At 37.4% G+C, this 8,653-nt stretch overlaps 1 long non-coding RNA gene across 1 annotated transcript; it reads right to left on the bottom strand.

Moving 5' to 3' along the window:
- Nucleotides 1–2,058: 2,058 nt before the first annotated feature.
- On the bottom strand, nt 2,059–8,653 carry LOC139588728 (uncharacterized). Its single transcript, XR_011678788.1, has 3 exons — nt 8,376–8,653; nt 3,668–3,809; nt 2,059–2,275 (listed from the first exon to the last, which is right to left on the bottom strand). It is a non-coding gene; the product is annotated as an uncharacterized lncRNA (long non-coding RNA).

Here is an 8,653-nt window from a genome sequence, read left to right as displayed (position 1 = left end):
CAATTAGTCTTACTGTCAATTGGAAAAAAAGATTATAGTGAAGTGTAAAGCAAAATGTCAAATTTTATTGCCTGCCAGGTTTTGTTGTCGTAATGGGAGCTGAACAAATTGGTAATGGGTAAAAGCCTTGTGCTCATAGTTACTAGAGAGACAAAAGAATTGGTGAACTTTGTGTTCTGCCTAAAAAATCAGTCTGGGCTATGTGGCTGCTATTTTACTGTGTAGAAATAAAACTTTTTTTCCTTAACTGTTGAAGCAACACAAGTATTCTCCTCTTCCATGGGAAAAAAATTAGAATGATTCCATCACTTTGTTAACAGCAAATCTTAAGTATTTAATAAATTGTAAATATTTCCCTTAGGTTATATTTAAGGAAATAAACCAGCTCCTTGGGTTTGGATGAATTTGCACTTAGAAAAAGTGGTTCTATTTTATACTGAAGAAAAGTGAAAAAACATTAGTGGAAACACGGCACAACAAAATGTCACATCAAGTTTCAAATTTGAAATAGGAGAAAGTGCAATTTTTTCAGCAGATTTTTTCCATAAAGATTTTTCAGAGAAGACAGTTTCTGCTGACTTTAAGATTAATTTCTGGTTTTGTTTTCCATTATAAATTAATTATTATCTATTAGTCTTCTCTTGCCCATAATCTGTGAGAACAGCCCTATATACATGTGAATTCTTCTGGTGTTTTAATTGGATGTGTCTCTAGTGTGATACCATAAGTCTCTCATTTAGCATCAGCAGTTTAACATCCTTTGGAGCAAAGTGAACCAATGACTTAATTAACTTCCACTTGGGCAGTTATCTGCTCTGGGAACCTGCAGGAAGTATTATTCTATTTGAGGGTGACAAATGAACATACATGAGGTACCACACGCCACCCAGTGGGAGATCTGACAAGAAACATAATTTATTTCATTAGTGGTGCCAAAATGGGCTTTCAAGCTGAAAACCTAAATATGTAGCAGTGTCTTAGAAGAGGAAACAGCATGGGCTTTGTCTGAAATAATTGATTGTGTACAGTTCACAACATATATTTCCATGGGAAAGTTTAAGTTTTGTGCCAGTCTTCATCCATCATACTGTAGTTTGTTAGATGTCAACCTAAGTGGTGTATAAAATAAACAATCATAAATACTTTTGGATTTGGTAATACTTATCAATTACATTATGAAATATAGATTTAAAAGAAAATAACTAGCCTTGATTCAGAATTAACTTTGGGGTTTTAGAACATATTTATAATTGCTCTGAGTATTGTAGATTTCAAAACATGGCTACAGTCTCCAACATCCTTGGCTTTCTTCAGATTTATTGTAATTTATAGAGTAAAAGTTAGTGGCAGCCTCTAATTACCCACAGAACCAAAGTTTCCTGAATGAAAACTTGAGATCAAAGGGCATGAATAATAGCCTTAAAGGCATCTCCCCTTACACAGGCTACTCTTAGCCCCTCTGCTGTCCTTTGGTATAAATTAAGCACCTTAGGATGAATAAAACATGAAGCACAGAAGGTTTAGATTTCACAGAAGATGAATGGTTGGATTATTGATGGGAAAAGGAGCATGGGAAAGTATAAACCATGTAGATCTAAAAATTTTAAACTCTGCAAGCAATCACCTTTGCTTTAGTAATTTTTTAAAATTTATTTTTTGGCATTTTGTTCAAATCCTTTCTGTTGATAAGGCAGCTGGGTTGTTCTGTGTCACTGAGCTGCACTTTTAAGCAAGCTCAGAAGCCTTTCACAGTTCATTCTGTTGATTTCAGTGGGCATATGACCAGGCCATAAAACCACAAGAGCAATCACTGGTTGTTAAAAACCATACAAGCACTTACATTCAATTATAATGAAAAAGGTGCATACCTCTTGTGTCTCATGAAACTTAGACTTGAAGGCTGTTTGATTCCCCTTATATATAGCATGAATCCAGTTCCTTCCTGATGTAAAGTTCATTGCCTTTCACTAGTGTTACACGTGCTGAATTTAATTCATTTCATATCCCATCATGGTATAAATGTGCGTAACCGTAGGAATTAGGAAAGCAGGATCCAAACCCTTTCTAATGTAGATGTTTATTCATAGACAAAGATTTTTGGGTACATCAGGCAAAAGCTGTGTGTTAGTTTTGAACAAAATTCTGTACTTGATTTCCATGTAGAACATTTCCTTTGAAGGAAAAAAAAAGTCCAAAAAGAAAAATCAGTAACAGTTTTGGGAAGCAGTAAAATAAAATGTTTCTCCAAGAGCTACAAAAATGGCTGACTCTTCATCTTGAAGAAAGATAATTTGTTAAGAATCAAAATATTAACTTTCTGAAATTTAGACATTTGAAAAGTTATTTATTTCGTGTTTACCTATATTGAAAGTGATCAATGAAAGCAGTCAAATGCCCAAATTACTTTCCTTTGTAAACCAGAGAGATGTATATTATAATCATACCTCATTCAATCCTATGGCCCAGGTATCAGGGCAGCCAAGCAAACCCAGGGAAAGGGGCTTACACACTCCTTATACTTGATTCACATGTGGGCTTTGAACAAAGCTCATCTGGTTTCCAGGAAGTTGAGTGAGGCTTTGTCTCTCCTCTTAAGGCTGTTCCACTTTTGAGGACACAATTAAAAATTCATTGGCCTGGGAAGGGACCCCAGTGTCTCACATCCCCTGGGATGGGTCTGACCACTGTCTTATGCAGTCATTTTCACGCTCTCTTGCTGCCTCAACAAATATTGAAGTATTTTATGCAAAACGAAAGACCCTCCGTATGAGCAATGGAGAAAAAATGCATTCAAAGGCTACTGCAGATTGAGAATGGTTACAGCAGCCTTGGGGAAAGGAGGAGTCCTGCCTTTGACCCTTGCCTTGAACCAGGAAAAAAGAGGTTTGAACTTCTCCCTCCTCATGTAGGAGAGTGCTTATTCTTGGAAACTGGATTTAAAAAAATAGAAATTTAAACAAAAATGTTCACTGCAAAGATCTCGTGCTACCTCTCTAGCTTTCCTGATTCCAAGTGCAGAAAAAAATACTATTTAGAAAATTGTAATGACAAGGTTAGGGGTGTGTATTTTTTTGTTTGTGTCATGTTGGAATTTGGCTTAAAATTTTTGGTTCAGTTCAGTTTAGACGAAAGGTCTTATTGTAACCTAAATAAGACTTCTTCATATTTATATATGTTTTTATTTTAAGACAATAAATACATAATCAACTAAAGAAATAGATCACGAACATTTCCTTGCTTTTTCTAAGCTTTTAATTTTTTTTCTCAGGTCCATTTATTTGAAGGAAGAGCTGTGAGTCAAAGTTTTTTTGATCATAGCCAAAAAAATTCGGTTTTTTTTCCCCTGTGAAGTATGACAGGAAAAAGTACCATTTTTCAAGTAGTTTTAATCTTATCTCTGCATAGGTGTAGTTGTACTTAAATTGTCAGGTTTCAGGAAAACTTTGAGCTCCCAAAGCTGATCCAAAGCCCTCTGAGTAGGTGACAGTCTTTCTGTTGACTTAAACTGTCTATAGAGGGGAAGCTATCTGTGCTAAAACCTACGGATTGAGAATTTGTGCCTGTGTAATCTAGTTTATGAAGACAGAGGTTTACAGGAAGGAGAGATACCTCAAAGTTATCTTAATATTGCAGAAATTTGATTAATTGTGCTTTGAAGTAAGGATACTTTTATTTACTGTGTGTGTTGCTTGGGTTTCTTTTGCTCCCTGCTGTATTCTGGGTATAACACATTGATGGTGAGGACGCTGCAGAGGCCAATGAATTCCAATCAATGTGAACGCTCAGAAACCCTCAGCAGCCAAAGAGCTCTGGAAAACAAAGCCATTTTATAATGCATTGACACAGACTTCACATTGCCCTGAGGAATAGAAAGGGTAGTTAGTTTAGGCAGTCATGAAAAAATAAATCTCAAGGAGCAAATATTCTCACTTACAACAGTTTTCTGACAATAAGGCCATTTCTGACGGGAAGGGAGTTCACAGGTCATTCTTATTAAGTGCTTGACTGATTTATTTTAACACAACTCTCCCTTCTGCTGGAGCTGGGAGAACTGAGGTGTATTTTTCCTCCAGAAAAGGCTTCAAATGCTGTGCTGGGCTGCTGAGTGGAAAGGGTGAGCACTGCTATCCCATGGTATCAATTGCACTATGCTTCCATCAATGCAGCCAAAATGCTCCGGAAGGGAGAATTCTCCAGCCTGAATCCACTCCCTTTCTGACTCTCCCTGACCTCTGAGTTTGCCAAGTGCCCTTTTAGGAACTGCTAGGTGGTAGTTGTGCTTGTCCTTGCAAACTGGATGACCTGCTCTCTCCACCCACTACACTTTCCTACAATATTTATTTAAGGAATAAGGAATAGCCCAATTCTCCCTCTAGAAGATGGCATTTTAAAATTTGCCTTAAAGCATTTGTGATGTTTCTCAAAGCCAGACTGTACTGAATATTAAAAACATCATATGGGGTAATATTCCTCACTCATATTGTAAACCATATCTTTTGGGACCCCGGTTTCACTTTTAATTACATCATTACCCTAATTATCTTATTAACATCCATCCCTTTATGGAAGAATAAAATAAAGGCTTTTTTTCTTTGCCCCCACAGCAGGCTCGTGATCAAATATTCGGAAACGATTACACTAATCATAACCATTTCACTGTTAGCTTCCACTTTGCCCATCTGTTTGCCCATACCCACTTGCTTCCTGCCACAGCCTCAGACTGTCAGCTCTCTGAGGCAGGGTGTCTCACAGAGCTTTGCACAGTGCTTTTTTCTGACTGGGGTGTGTGGGTGGTAGAACTGTTACAGTGATAGATTTGTTTTCCACGTTATCAGTAACATAATTGCATTATATTAAGTTGTAATATTTTTGCCAATGTATTTTCTTTTCTTATAATCTTGGAGTACTGTGCAGCATCTCCAAAACAATTTGGAGCAGCAATTCATTTATTAATTAAACAGATTGATAAATAGCAACTGAAGCAGTTTGGGTACAACAAAGGCAAATATTCTGTCCTTTAGTGATAGACAATCATGAGTTCCACATGCTTTGCAGAAATTAGATAGGAAGCAATGAAAAGAGAATTTGATTATGTGTTGTCACTCCAATTCTTTCTTCTCACTTCTCACAATTAGTTTAGGCCCATCATCTATTCATGTCATCCATGCAACACTTCTGTGCTTGTTGTTTATCACCTCCCTCTTTTATTCCTGCTTTGCAAATGGGAAATTTTTGCAATATTGCTTCAGAGGAAATTATAGATCAGACTAGACAGTCACACTTTTTTTTTTTCTTTCCTTTCATTTATAGCAAGAAGAAATATGAATTGAAATCCATGTTCATCAAAGAGAGCATTGGGTTGAGAACACTGGATGCTGGTTGCAGTAGTAAAAGAGTACAAGCTGAAAATATGATACAGCTGTGCAGATAGCTTTGTGATTATTTTGAAAAGCTGGCTATCTGCCCCATCTGACAGTCTGTGAGCATGGCAAATAATTTAACATTCATGCTGCTCCTGTTTTGGCATCATATATATGAATCATGTGGTCACCACTTTCCAAATTGGTAGTAGATCAGAAAAGAGTTAATGACTAAGGTTTTGGTCATGACTTACTCCATTGTTCCATAATAAAAAACATTGTAAAATGAAATATCAAGGCATAAAGGACATCTGTGTCATGACTCAAAGGTCATGGAGAGCTTTTTTTTAGTACATCTTAAGGAGTTATTTCTAACTTCAGAAGTTTCCTAAAGGGTTGATCAACTACAATGCCAGGCATGGTCCATGGATTATTTTTTGACACCATAGGCTTCTACACCCCCAAATAACCAGTCATTTACTGTCACTTCTGTTAGCTGGAAGAGAGTATGAAAAGTCTTATTTCATCTATGCTTCAAAATTCTATGGAACATTTGCAATTAGATTTTCTCAGTTTAAAAAAACCCCAACAAAACAACACAAAAAAACCAAAACCAAAACCAAAAAACCAAACTGTTTATCATTTGCCTGAAGTTTGGGTTTGGGTTTTTTTGTGTAGCTGAAATATGTGAGAAGGGAAGCCCTCCCTAAGTTACACGGTGAAAGGATGGTTTTTATCCTGATGGCTTTCTCCTCTTTGCTCCAGCAAGGAGGTGGAGGCTTTACGCTCACACCATTTGTGCTAATCAAGTTGGAGTGTGAAAATCCCCCTGTGGAGTAGCACTCTTGATCCTGAGTCCACCTGGGCACTGTGGTTATGTGAATGTCACTTTGGAGCAAAGCTGATAACATAATTAGATGATGTGCTGGGTGATTCTCAACACAGCAGTGAGCCAAATCACCTCACCAGCTCTTTCATGATTCAACAGTTTCTCTGAGCACATGGGTGACCCCAGTAGCTGTCTTGAGACGGGCATCTCTCTATCAGCATCAAAAATTTGGCCTCTTAGAAAATCATGAGTGTCTGCTTATTTGAATTTAAGCTTTTGTTCTTTATGATGGCTGGACTAGCACAAGTTAAAAGCAGGGGTTTGTGCAAAGACAGAGCTAAAGTTACATTTAATGCCAAGTAAACTTGGAGTTTTCAGGCAGGGAAAGCACAAAAGGAGAGTGAATACTGATGGAGCCATGGGAGACACGGCCTGTACCTCTGTGCTTTGCAATCAGATATGTCATAAGAGCATGAGACAATATCACACTTACAAACAGGGGCAGGAATAGGTTATCTTTATACCCATTAGTGCAATATCAAATTTCTTTCCTTATGTGTCCTAGAAAGGAGCAAACACAGTCCAGGTTCTTGAATGCACAGAGAACAAGGAGGTAGAAAACAGTGCCACCAGCCTTGCTAGTGGCACCATGGAAGGGCTACCCTGCATTTCAGCCTAAATCTTGTGAGCCACGGTGCAACAGCCTCCTCAAAGGCACTGTGGGAATTCAGATGTCTCATCACTACCCAAATACTTGTCTGCTTATTTTGTCACACAAGGTTCCTAGCTTGCTAGCTGTTTGTGCAGAACACATGGATACACCTGCCAGACATTTCACATCAAAGGCATTGTAGAGCTTATGTTCCAAAGCAAATATACAACTGCTAGCAAAACACAGCAATCAAAAGCAGACAGTTCTTCAATTTGATGTAAGAAACATGAATTTGTATGAACTATGCTGATTTTATTTTTGTCTTCTACTGCTATACAAGAATATTCTTTTGATGATAATTTGAGCAAAGCAAAAGTCTGTTGAAACTTCTGTAGTTAGAATAGCAGGAATTAGATAACAGTTCTGGCTTGTGGCGTTGTTTGCTTGTTTGTTTTTGTTACTGGTGGCAACTGGAAATGTTCATGTTACCCAAAGTGACAGGGGAAAATTGTCAGCATTGCAGCAGTACCCATTGCCCCCCTCCATGAAGGAAAACACTCTCCTTATCCATCTGAGAAAATCCATCTTTGATTGGAGATTTGCAAAGTCAGTTGCCTAAGATTAATAATGTTGTTAAGAATTGCATGAGAGGCTTGGAATCCTTGATTTAGACTTTATCCACCTGATATATCCAATCTGTTTTACCTCTCTCTAAATAGAAATTTACCTGTCATATCTAGGATTAAAATAACTCCTAGGCCATACAGTAGGCATTAGAAAGATTTTAACATAAATGGGAAAAGCCTAAAATTTAAGGGATTGCTTTAGCTTCCTGCTGTAGAAAATTCTATGTCTGACTGGAAGGTTAATAAAAGGAAATAAGGATTTACAGCTTAGAATTGAACAATTCTTTGAAGTTTTCTTTACATGAGGATTTTTTTTTTATTTCAGTAGTTAGCTCTGTCAACATTTCCCTTCCAAAATATCATATTAGTGTGAAAATAGCAAGGAAAAAGGCACAATAAAGCAAAGGTTTTATGACTGTAAAATTAATCTCCATAGAAATATGGAATTCCCAGCAGAAATGAGTAAGAAATCAATAAAAGTACTGAAGTGATAAAACACAATTGTCAGGGCAGGAGGTCTTGAAGTGCTATTTAGTCACTGTAGTGGGATTTTTTTTTGTCTGCACACAGCAGTCAAATGAATAAGGTTCTATGCTATAGATGAAGTACAATTCATCTCATCTTCAATATACTAGTTGGTATATCGTTATCATACATACACACACATTAAACTGTAACCAGATCATCTTCAAACACAGTTTTGAAACCCTGGTTTTACAGCAGGAGAATGAGGATTACATGGTTTAACTACAGCCAGTAACTAATTACCATGCAGCTGCTTGTATGGTAATATTAAAAAAAAAAAAAAAACAACAACCACAAAATAAAGAAAAATAAAAGGAAAAGGAAAAAAAAAGGAAAAAGAGAAAGAAAAGCCAAGACAAGTGCTGCACAATGCAATTGCTCACCATGCACTGACGAATGCTCAGCCTGTCCCCTGGTACCTCCTGACCAATTCCCCCCAGTTTCTGCACTGGACATGACCCTCCATGGTATGGGATGTCCCTTTGGTCAGCTCAGGTCAGCTCTCCTGGCCATGCTTCCCCCTCAGATTCTTGTGCACCTGCCCACTGGCAGAGCCTGGGAAACTGAAAAGTCCTGGATTTAGAGTAAGAATTACTTAGCAACAACTAAAACACGAGTGTGTTTTCAACTTTTATTCTCATACGGAATCCAAAACACAGCA

Source organism: Agelaius tricolor, unplaced genomic scaffold, assembly GCF_023055355.1.
Source record: "Agelaius tricolor isolate 1412-34295 unplaced genomic scaffold, bAgeTri1.0.p SCAF_3, whole genome shotgun sequence".
Lineage (NCBI taxonomy): Eukaryota > Metazoa > Chordata > Aves > Passeriformes > Icteridae > Agelaius > Agelaius tricolor.
The sequence above is the reverse complement of the archived record's forward strand: the minus strand, read 5'-3'. Positions and strand labels throughout refer to the sequence as shown.